This window comes from Protopterus annectens, chromosome 14.part0 (assembly GCF_019279795.1).
Source record: "Protopterus annectens isolate FY-2018-M chromosome 14.part0, PAN1.0, whole genome shotgun sequence".
In the NCBI taxonomy this organism is placed as follows: domain Eukaryota; kingdom Metazoa; phylum Chordata; order Ceratodontiformes; family Protopteridae; genus Protopterus; species Protopterus annectens.
The window spans coordinates 422,500,167-422,513,359 of NC_056748.1; positions in this window are offsets into that span (position 1 = coordinate 422,500,167).

Consider the following 13,193-nt stretch of genomic DNA (forward strand, 5'->3'; position numbering starts at 1 on the left):
GACAGATCATGCCTGCTCAACCTGGTCGACTTCTTTGAGTCAGTCACCAGAGCAGTGGATGAAGGCAAGGTGGTTCATACAGCCTACCTTGATCTGGCCAAGTCCTTTGATACCATTCCCCACTCAAGGAATCATAGAAAAACTCACTAAGCTAGGCATCAACCCCTATATCACTAGGTGGGTTGCAGACTGGCTCACCGATAGAACTTACAGTGTGAAAGTGGCTCACTCCAAGTCAGACTGTCGATCAGTCATGAGTGAAGTCCCACAGGGTTCGGTCCTGGGTCCTCTCTTGTTTGGTATCTACTTCTCTGAAGTTCATGCCAACACGAAGGGACTGTGGCTGACAAAGTTCACAGATGATTGCTAGTTGGGAGCCATAATTAACTCCCCAAGTGATGTTGACATCCTACAGAAAGGCCTCACTGAGACCAATGACTGGTGTCAGAACCATGGCCTTAAGCTCATTGCCAAAAAATGTGTCATCATCCCCTTTGGGAAAAACTCAGTTCCCATGAATTACCACATCAATGGTAGTCCACTGAACACAGAAAGCATCATAAGAGATCTGGGAACACAGGTTGGCAGCAACCTCTCTTTTGACCACCACATTGCCACTGTGGTCAGAAAGTCCTTCTATGTGGCACATCTCATTACTAAGGTTTTGCATCCAGGAAGAAAGAGGTCATTGTCTCCCTCTACTCTTCCCTCATTAGGCTAATCATTGAGTACAATGCTCCATTTGGCATGTACCTCACTAGACACCTACAGCAACTGGAGAGACTGAAAAAAATACCTCACAAAGAGGATCTTAGGCATTAAACACTTGTCCTATATGGACAGATGCAAAAAACTCCAACTATTCTCTGTGTCATATAGCTTACTTAAAGGTGATCTCTGCTTGACTTACAAAGCCATATCTGACCCAGCTCTGTTAGAAATGCTACATCTAAAGAAATCTCAATCCCTCCGCACCACATGCTCCAAAGACCTCAACCACAATCAACAGAACAAGCTGGAGAGACAGGTTCATAACCCAGAGACTGCCCATGCAATGGAATAGACTTCCGATACATGTCAAGCAGAGTGCCTCACTGGCTCTCTTCAAGAGAAATCCTGATGAGTCGATGGGAAATAGAAAATTCACCCTGGGAATCTCTCCAGTGGCTCTACTTGACAGAGTCACTGGGAACTAAGGTCAGGTGACACATTGCCAGGGTAATCTTATGGGCTAGGCTTGTAAAGGCTCTGGGGCCATTAGCCTAGTACACACCTATGAACCTCCTTCATATGGAACAATGTAAGGCCATACACTGAATGAGTAATCTTAAGCAGTATCACAGACCTTTCGGAGCTGCAGGTTCCATTGTTCTGACACTGGCCCTTCCACGCTTATCATATGTCTGCACCAACAGACATTTCTGTCAGCAAAACTCTTCCATTTGTGATTATCATTCAGCCTTCAGCTTTTTCTATATTTTTCAACTTCTCAGAACACCTAAAGTTGCATTTACAGCAGCAAAGTGAGTGCAACTGTACTGGATTTGTTATATAGTAACCCAAATGTTCCCCAACTGCTTTATGTAACCCTGAAGAATTATATCCTTTGAGCATATATTTTATATATTTAGGATTTGCATTACCAACTGTCTCTTTATTTTGAGCATCTTCAGTTTTTGTAATTAGTTGACTGAAAAGGAGCCCTGCTGGCCCAGTTCATCTGCCTGTTAAATAAAAATAAATTATGTGAAAAGAGTTCATGTTTAAATTGTGTTCAGTTAAATGGATGTTTTGAGCATTCTGTTAAGCATATACCTTATTTATTTATTTAACGTTTATTTACTGGGATAAGTCCAACAGGATACAAACGCATTTTCACCAGATGCCTGGGGAGAAAAGTTTCACATATAACAATAACAAAGTCTAACACTACAAACTAATAATTCATAACATACAAGTTATGATATTACAGCTTATTAGTCTTTAAACTTAATTATATAAATTTATTTCTATGCTACAATAGAGAGATTATGTGAAGGCAGTATAGCCATAGCATAATATATCGAGGCAGCTGAAAAGAGAAAGTTAGGGGCTTAGATAGCAGCAGTTGTAGAATACATGGGCAGGATAAAGTGGGGAGATGTACAAGGATTAGCAGGTATTTATGTAGGCACTCGGCCTGGACTGGTGCAGGAACAAAGCCAGGAGTCATTTAGGAACTTTTTTGCAGCATGTTTGAAGTGGTTGAAGTTGAATGTGGACCTAATGGAATGAAGGAGTGAGTTCCAGTTTTTTGCTCCTTGGTGTGAGAATAGGGAGTTGCCTATGGTATTGTTGGATTTGGACACTTGTAGAAGAGATTTATTTGCTGAACATAAGATACGATTGGTGGTGTGGGGTTGGATATTTAGTAGGGCAGTGTTTTTTGGGGGGCTGGTATACAAGTTTATGTGCCATAGTTAGTTGATTGTAGGATAGTAGCTGTGGTAGTTCTAACCAGGGCAGTTTTTTAAGGTATGACAATGGTGGGTGCAGTGTGGACAACCACTGGCAAATTGTTATTTTATTATAACTTTTCCAATTTTTTTAGGTCTGTCTTTTTAAGGTTAATTAGAATTGGGTAGGCGTAAAGTAGTGTTGATAGGATGTGGGTTCTTGCAAATAGCTACCCTAGCGGTTTCAGTTAGATACTTTTTGTTTCTATACATGGTGCCCTTTTTCTGTGAACTTTTTAAATAGTTTGTGATATATGTAGGTCAAATCTTAGGTTGTTATTGATTGTGACTCCTAGTAGTTTTGTTTGTGAGACAGGATATATTATTGTGTTGTTGCTGCTGGTGATGGAGAAGGAGGTATGGAGGGGAGAGGATCTTGTGGGCTGGAAGATCATAAGTTTTGTTTTATTTGGGTTAAGTATGAGCTGGTGGTTTGATAACCATAGTTCATTTTCTGAGAAGGATGCCTGTGTTTTGTTCTGGAGGAGATCTAAGGTGGATGCTGCACAAATATGTGTTGAATCATTGGCGTAGTATATAATTGAGGCTAATGAGGTGGCGGTACTCAGATTGTTTGTAAAGATACTAAAGAATACTGGCCCAAGAATAGAGCCTTGTGGAACTCCTAGTGTGACTTTTTTTTTGCACGTGATTCATGCTGTTGTTATTATATAGGAAAGACAGATAGAAAACTAAAAAAAACGTATTTATGAACACTTATATGAAATCTGTAAAAGGAAGGATATGAATGCCCTAAGCAAACATGTGACAGAGAATGAGGGACACTCATTTAAGTTTTTTGTGCTAGATTGTATATGCACGGATATCAGAGGGAGTGCTTGGTTATTACTTCTGGAAAGGAGGCAACTGTCTTGGCAATTATTTTTATATGCCACATATTGGCCTGGTTTGAATGAAAGTATTCACAAAAGGAAAACCACTTTAATACCAAACACAGCAGAGCTTTCGGATAAAATCCTTCATCAATACTAAATATTACAAACTTCTTCAAGCTTAATATTATTTGGTAACTCTGGATATTGTTTCTCTCTTTACAGTCATCCCGAATGATGTCGGGATTGACCTCCTGAGAGAATTTTTGACATCACGTTCTAATCCTGACTATGGTAAAATTGAGACTTGGTGTAGTCTCTTGGATGTCATTTTGAAAAATAATGTTTTCCTCTTTAATGATTTTCTTTATCTTCAGCTTACTGGTGTGGCTATGGGCACCTCTGTAGCCAACACCTATGCTAACCTGGTGCTTTATCAGTGGGAAAGCAAACATATTTTTAGTGAGCTGAATCCTTATAGGCAATATATCAGTTTTTTCCAGCGTTTTGTGGATGATTGTTTTCTACTTTGGAAAGGTACACTGGATACTTTGAATATGTTTTTGAATTATCTAAATGAAGCTTCTCCTTTCCTAAAGTTTAAAATGACATGGTCCAATACTGATATTGTTTTCCTGGATGCTGAACTAATATTTAAAGATGGGCTCATACATACAAAGTTACATAGGAAGGATGTGTGTGCAGGTAGATATACCCACTTCCATAGTATGCATGCACCGCATATCTTTAGGGGTATTGTGAGGTCTCAGTTATGCAGGTTAAGTAGACTTAATACTGATGATCACTGTTTTGAATTGCAATTAGAGGAAATGTTGGCGGATTTCTCCCTCAGTGGCTATGACAGTATTCTTCTTTCTGCTGAGAGGGAGAAAGTGATGCAGGACAGGAAGACTAAACTTAGTCCCATATTTCTGTCTGACCCATTGGGTCCAGTTTACATACTTTCCAATAACACAGGTGCATGTATGGATTTAATTAGATATGTGACTGCATATAGCCTTAAAACACCGTATATAAAGCAAATTATATCTAAGAATTGGCTGATTCTGATGGCTTCCAATGAACTAAAGGCTTTATTGGGTAATACACCTTTTTTTGCCTACAGGAACATGAGAACCTTAAAAAATTCTTTATGCTACAAGGACTTTTCTATCAATATTATAAGATCGCTTTCTTCTAATCCTGGCACATGTAAGTGTTGCAATTGTTCATGTTGCGAGGATATTGTTGGTGCAGGGAGTGATGTGTTTATACATCCTGTGACTGGGAAAACCTTTAGGTTTTGTATTTCAGCAACTTGTAGTACAACGCACATAGTATATTTGGCTACTTGTGTGTTATGCAAATCATTTTATGTAGGGAAGACCACGCGTAAGTTAAAAGAGAGAATCACAGAGCATAAGTCTGAAATTAGAAGATGTGTTGACAGAAATGCATTATATAAACACATGTTAGACTGTGGACAAGATCATGTTTTTAAGTTTAGAGTTATAGATTCTGTTTACACCTCTCCGAGAAGTGGGGATTTAAATAATATTTTGGAAATTAAAGAGTATGAGTGGATTTTAAGGTTTGCCAGTGATTGTCCTCCTGGCTTAAACAGTATGTTAAGCCTTAAACCAATTTTAGTTAGGCTTGGTAGACTGAAGTTGTAATATTTATAACTATGTATATAACTGCTTTTTATCTTGTAATATGTTTTAACAATTTTATTTCAGTATGGTCATGTGATTTTTTGGCTGCTGATCATATGACTGCTTTGGACCTATATAAAAGCTTGAAGAAGTTTGTAATATTTAGTATTGATGAAGGATTTTATCCGAAAGCTCTGCTGTGTTTGGTATTAAAGTGGTTTTCCTTTTGTGGATTGTTTGCTCGCAGTATTTTGGCAGCCTATTTCTGTTATCTGTTGAATGAAAGTATTGCCATTAGTTCCCTTTTAAGAATTAGGGCCCTAATGGGATAATACCCCATATTACATACACCTATATAATCCAATAGAAGTATTGTCATACAGTTGCGAATATTTTGTACATGTATATACGATTGGATTTTATTATAGACTTGCATATGTATGCCTTTTATATATATTTTTATATTTTATATATTTAGAGTATTTAGTCATATTTATTATTTTAATGAATAAGAATATTTTATTATTCTAGGTTTTACGTTGTAAATATATATAAATGAGTGCATTGGATACACACACACACACACACACACGTATATATATATATATATATATATATATATATATATATATATATATATATATATTTTTTTTTTATATATTTTTTTTTTTGTGGCTGCTATTTGGTTGTATGCTGACAGTGTCTACATTATAGTTTTATAATAATGCTACATTAATAGGAATGTTCCTTTAAGGGGACGTAACTTGTATTATTTTTTAATTAATTAAGGTATATAAGATGTATTGTAATTGATGTTATTTGTCTGATGAAGTTCTGTGGTTCAGGATGAAAGCGCTTACCAGCTTTCCATTTGTGTGAATAAAACTTGTTTTTTATCCAGTGGATTATCGGCTTTTTTATCTCTGGTACAAAAGTACAATTTAAACAAGGTACGAAAGTACAACTGGGTTTCTGGACACCTTGGCTGTCTTTTTGTGTTTTTTGCAACAGTTTTTATTGTGATTTGGGCAGTCGTTTGTGATGGCATCTGAGGATATCCTGAATGACTCAGTGGAGCTGACAACTAAAAGCTCTGATTTCAGCTTGCTTCAACGAGCCATGGTGGCTCTAACTAACTTAGTGCATAATTGATTTGTTTTTGGCTACACCCCCTAATGATGTCAGATGCCATTCCTGCACGATGAGTGAAGGGAACACAGCGTCTTCTAATTTGCAGAACACTCTAAGGGATTGTAATTTACATTCCCACTTGCAACAAGCGTCTACTAGCGGGAAAGGACCAATGGAGTCCATTCCCTTGGAATCTACATGCAGCAGCTCTATCCCGTGTGGTCAGTGATCTATTCAAGTGGAATCAGTTGGACTAATAGCTGTTGGAGCCAAACTACTGAAAGACTGGCTTACAGCAACTGTAACACTAAATAGTGGGCAGCCTTCAAGGCCGGTTCTGGTAACAAAAGCTTATATTACCTCTTGGAAGAATGTGACTATTATTTAACTAAAATAAAACTCCTACAATTAGACAATGTGTACTTTTACGAATGCATAAATGAAAAGGTGGTGCCAAAGGGTTTAAGGACGTGGCGTTACCTGAACTGCCTAAAAGCTGATTCTGTCTTTTTTACGGAATTAACTGCAATGTTTGATCAGCACGGATTTGATTATATGAACGTAGTAATTAAGCACAATAATATTTGAATTGATGAATTAATTCAGTCGGTTACTGAATTAGATAATGTTATATGTACTCATAAACAATATAATGATTTTAAAAATGAACATGTTAAAATGTATGATACTATTGATCAGTTAGCTAGTAGTAATAAAGCAAGAAAGTTGAATAAATTAAATAGAGACAAAAATTAATATAGTAAGTGTCTAGCGTATCCCAGCCCCCCACCTTCACAAGAATGGGGTAATAGATTTAATGAAATTGAGATGGCTGATAACAATGGTGCTTCTAATCATTACTCTCACATAGACCAAGAAGAGCATTTTTTAGAAGAAGAAGAAGAATACCCCCAACTGAGATGCTCAGAGCGTTTGAAGAACATGATGGGGCCATTAGAAAAGGAGAGTCACCCTGTTCCCTAATTCCAGAGCAACCCTTGGCAGAGGGGGGGGGGGGTGAGAGGGAGGAACACCTATAGTAGAGGATGGAGCAACATGAAGTAGAAATATTGCAGGTTGAAGTTGATAATACAGAATGGCCTGAGATACAAACAGGATATCAGGACCATTTATTACCTGAATGCTCAACTTTATTTAATACTTTTGGAGATTTTAAGGTTTATAATTTTTCAGAGATTAATATAAGTACTAGTCACTGTGATGCATTTTCAAAGGGTTTGGGTTTTGTACCCTGGCAAAGTAGTGACATAGGTAACATCTTGATGGATTTGAAACTATTCACCCACAGCTTAACTAATCCGACAATTAACCCCTTAGCAATTTCTAGTACCTACAACCCACCATTGCATCCTATGGTATTATTATTTGAAAGGATGTGTGAAATTGATATAAGGAACATATTGTCTCAACATAGAAGTATTGATGAGACCACAAAAAAGGAAGTAGATACTATTAAAGAGATTAATATGTTTTTAGATAAAATAAGAATTTTGAAACCTGATAAAGGGAGTGGAATTGTTCTAATGAATAGAGATGATTGTAATAGAAAAATGTTATTTATTTTGAATGGTAAAGGGTACTTAAAATCATCCCTTAATGAATTAAATGGGGCATACCACAAGATTAATAATGAATTACAAGATTTATTTATAGAGGGTACAATATCAATTGATGCATTAAATTATCTTTTGGTTACACATCCAAGAATCCCCATTATGTTTGGGTTACTGAAACTACATAAAGACTTGGCACAGCCCCCCCATGCACCCAATAGTTGATTCTAAAGGGTCCATTACACAACCCCTAGCAAAATACTTGGACTCCAAGCTTAAACATTTTATAGGTAGTGAGACACATATATGTAAGGACTCATGGAGTTTTTTAAGATCAGTCAGTAACATTCCATTTAAGGAATCTTACATATTTCTTACTATTGATATAAAAGACATCTGTTCCATCATTCCTCATAATATAGGTCTTGAATGGTTTACAGAGTTTCTGTATGATAAGAAAGTTAAACATTTTGAGGTTTTATTATACAGTCAACTTATGGAAATGGTATTGAAGAATAATTTTATCTTATTTAATAATGAGATTTTTTTACAGCAAGAAGGAGTTGCTATGGGCTCAGCATGTGACGGCTTGTACGCCAATATTGTAGTAATGCAATGGGAGAAGAAGTATTTATTTCCCTGTAATTTCTTCACTCACATCAAATATTATTGTCTTTTTTTGGATGATATTATTGTGGTTTGGGTTGGACATTTTGAAATTATTAAGGAATTCATGGATTATATAGGGTCCACTACACAGTTCCTGGAATTTACTTGGAATGCTAATTTACATGAAATTTCTTATTTAGATGTTTTATTATGTAAAGACTATGAAAATAAGAGAATTTTATCAACGATTTATTGAAAAATTACATATTCCAATTCATTACTACATCATAGTAGTATTCATCCATATAAACAGAAGAAAGCAATAGTTAAGGGGCAATTAGTTCGAGCAGCTCGGATGGTATCAAATATGGATGACTTCCTAGATGAATGTGATTATTTGAAAAATATGTTTCTAAGAAAGGGTTATTCTTTTAAGTTGGTTAATGATATCATTATTGAAGTAGTGAACAAGAGAGAAAGAAATTTTTATTCACCCCTGCTAACTGATGAGCATATACATGGCTAAACGACAATAGATGTATCATTGGGATAGAAGACAGAAATGAAAGGAATTATAATATGTCCTTCATATCCAGTTTTACTATTGATAGTATGGATATAAAAAATATTCTAGAGAAAATTGGATTATTCTTAAACAGGAGAAGAATTTGAGACAAGTCATAGATGTGAGCCCAATTAATGGTATTTAGGAGAGGAATGAGTCTAAAAAACTCCTTTGAAAGGGTCAATAGTGGAATAATGAAAAGGAGTGGTTATATGAGTAAATGTGGCATGTGCCATTTTTGCAAGTATATAAAGGAAGGAGATGTGTTCCAAATTAATAAGACGAATTTTAAGATCAAAGATAAATTTAATTGTAATTCAGAGTAGTGTATTGTGCAACATGTGATTCATGCTGTTGTTATTATATAGGAAAGACAGAAAACTAAAAAAAAAATGTATTTATGAACACTTATATGAAATTCGTAAAAGGAAGGATATGAATGCCCTAAGCAAATTTGATAGAGAATGAGGGACATTCCTTTAAGTTTTTTGTGCTGGATTGTATATGCACTGATATCAGAGGAGGTGCCTGGTCATTACGTCTGGAAAGGAGGGAACTGTATTGGCAATTATTTTTAGATGCCACTAATTGGCCTGGTTTGAATGAAAGTATTGCCATTGCCAATTAAGAATTAGGGCCCTAATGAGATAATACCTCATATTACATACACCTATATAATCCAATAGAAGTATTGTCATACAGTTGCAAATATTTTGTACCTGTATATACAATTGGATTTTATTATAGACTTGCACATGTATGCCTTTTATATATATTTTTATATTTTATATATTTAGAGTATCTAGTCATATTTATTATTTTAATGTATAAGAATATTTTATTATTCTAGGTTTTAAATTGTACATATATATATATACATGTGCATTGGATACATATACATATATATATATATATATATATATATATATATATATATATATATATATATATATATATGTGTGTATATATATTGTGCCTGCTATTTGGTTGTATGCTGACAGTGTCTACATTATAGTTTTATAATAATGCTACATTAATAGGAATATTCCTTTAAGGGGACGTAACTTGTATTATTTTTTAATTAATTAAGGTATATAAGATGTATTGTAATTGATGCTATTTGTCTGATGAAGTTCTGTGGTTTAAGACGACAGCGCTTACCAGCTTTCCATTTGTGTGAATAAAACTTTGTTTTTATCCAGTGGATTAGCGGCTCTTTTATTTTTGCTATGAAAGTGCAATTTAAACAAGGTATGAAAGTACATCTGGGTTTCTGGATACCTTGGCTGCTTTTTTGTGTTGTTCACATTGCCACTGTAGTCAGAAAGTCCTTCTATGTGGCACATCTCATTACAAAAGTTTACTCATCCAAGAAGAAAGTGGTCATAATCCCTCTATACTCATCTCTCATTAGATCTATTATAGAATACAATGCCCCATTTGGTATGTACCTCACTAGACACCTACAACAACTGGAAAGGCCACAAAAATACCTCACTAAGAGGATCTTAGGCCTTAGACAAATGCCCTATATGGACAGACGCAAAAAACTCCAGCTATACTCTGTCTGTTATTGCCTATTTAGAGGCGATCTCTGCTTGACCTACAAAGCCATGTCTGACTTAAAGCTGTTAGATATGCTACACCTAAAGAAATCCCAATCCCTCCGTGCCACATGGTCCAGGGACCAAAACCTCAGTACTGCAATAAACAGAACATGCTGGAGGGACAGGTTCCTAACCCAGAGACTTCCCATACTCTGGATCAAACTTCCCATTCACGTCAAGCAGAGCACTTCACTGGCCCTCTTTAAGAGAAATCTTGACGAGTGGATGGGCAATAGGAAGTTCACCCTGGGGATCACTTCAGTGGCCTTGCTTGACAGGGGCACTGGGAACTAACTTTGGGCAGCAAGATGCCAGAGAATCTTCTTAGGTTAGGCTTATATAAGCTCCAGGCCGTCAGCCTAGTACACACCTATGAACCTATGATTAGGTCCCCTTAGGCTTATATTTATACAAATTTGCAGTCAGTATATCAACACATGATCCGGTTTACAATAAACTATTAAATTTTTTTAATGATACAGGGATCAAACTGATAAAGATACTGCAAAAAAATAATTTAAATCAATTAAAGACCTTGAAAAGGACATTGATGATCTGGAGCAGAGTATTGGTGTTCACCAAGCATTTTGCGTTAATGCTGATGAATCATGTTTGATTCATACTACACCAAATCACCTTGTAGCCTGTGTAGTTTCCAAGAAATTAAAATGAGGTTAAGTATTGTATACTAAATGGGCAGCATATCCTTACTTAATGGTCATAGTCACATGACTGTTAGAAGCAATCAGAGGCAACTAACAGTGATATGAATGCAAGGAATTTTTAAAGACAGCAATAGTATCGTTTTCAGATTAGATACAATAATTAATAGAGGAAATCTAGCAATAGGCACTAATGTGATTCCACTGCACTAAGCACAACATTCTTATTCATCAGGAACATCAAATCCCATCCCTTCCAGAGAGGTAGAAGCTGATATCTATGTCAGTAGATGAATAAACTGAAATACATATTTTCAGTTTAAGTTCAAAAACTCTAAATGATACATATATTTAAGATGCTTGGTAATGGGGCTTCTCTTTTATTCCTGCAAAAAGTCTAAACTTATTGTTTTGTTAGAGTTTAGAGTATACACAAGAGAACTGAACTTTGAGTATGTTTTATACAATGTAGCATATACTAACAACGTTGTTGGCTTTAAATTGAAAAAGCACAGTGTTCTTTATCCTGGTTTTCACTCTACTTTAGCAACATTTCTAGACTTGTGTGAAGTTGAATCAAGAGATTTAAAAACACATCAGACTTTCAATATTATAATTTGATTTGCTAAAAAGGACTTGATGACCTAATAATTCTGAATGATTTATGTATTACGAGGTCAGACATAGGGAATGGTCTGGTGTTAATGGATAGTAATATTTATATTTATGAGATGACAAATTAATTGATGATGAGTGTTACTACAAAGTGAATTTAGCTGCTATTTAGCTCATACACTAAAGCTGATAATTTACTTTTGGATAAGTTTCAGTGAATGCAGTTAGATCATTATGTATATATAAATTTTTAGTGGAACACCAGAAAATAGTGGGATAATTTGGCATTCTGAAAATTCATAAGAACACTAATAATCCATCTTTTTGACCTGTTATTGAGTATGGTTATTCTAAAATACAATACATTTCATATTGTTTAAGTGAGGTTTTAAACTTTGTAGTATTAACCACAAGCTCATATATTAAAGATTCTTATGATTTATTACCATTTGCTGGATAAGAACAAAACATTTTTATTGTTAACATCAGGTCTTTATATACATCCATTACACAAGATATTGGCGCTAAATATGTTAGAATTATGTTAAATAAATATGACTGATTTAATTGCCTTTAAATTAATCACATTTGTACTCATTCAGAAATACTTTTAACAAATGTTTTTTACTGTTCAATAGAAACTATTGCCATCAATGTAAAGGAGGGGCTATGAATACTACAGCCACTCTAGACTTTGCAAATGCAGTTTGTTTTTTGGGAGGCAGAATTTTGTGCACTCACATTTTATGTAAATATATTTCTTTATATAAACATTATATTAGCAGTTTAATTTTCATTTGTAATCATGATTTCAGTTGAGGACATTTTAAATATTTAAATTCCAGGACACCATTTCCTAATTTTACTTGCAGTAACATTGGCACTGCCGTCAATTTTTTAGATATTAACCTTACAAAGAATGTAACTAATTTTAAATTTAAAAGTGCCCTGTTTCAAAAATAATAAAAAAAAATGTGAATAGCAATTTCAAGTTTCACTTTAACAAAATGAAAGATAGTATTGCTAGGAGTCAAATTACATCCAGAATGTGCACATAAATGGAAACCTTTTTAGATGAAATAGATGTCTTAATACATTTAGTGGAGACAGAGTATATTTTAGAGAAAATTTAGAAACAACATATGGTGATATTGTTAGCATCAGGAATGGAAAATATTCTATTTTAATTATTGGAATGTTAAGTAAAGAACACATTTTTGATAGTAAGAAATATAGATGTAATTTTTGAATACCTATACCTGTGAAGGCCTAGGGTATAAAAAGAGTTTTGAAATCTAACTGGAAGATTGTACTTAGTATCTTAGGCCTAGTCAGGATAACAGCTAAAAGACATGGTTTTGTGAATGTTTCTCTCATTCACATTTGGGTAAGAACATGCATATGTATGATGATAGCATTATAGGCCACCAAGGGGGGCTTTTATTCC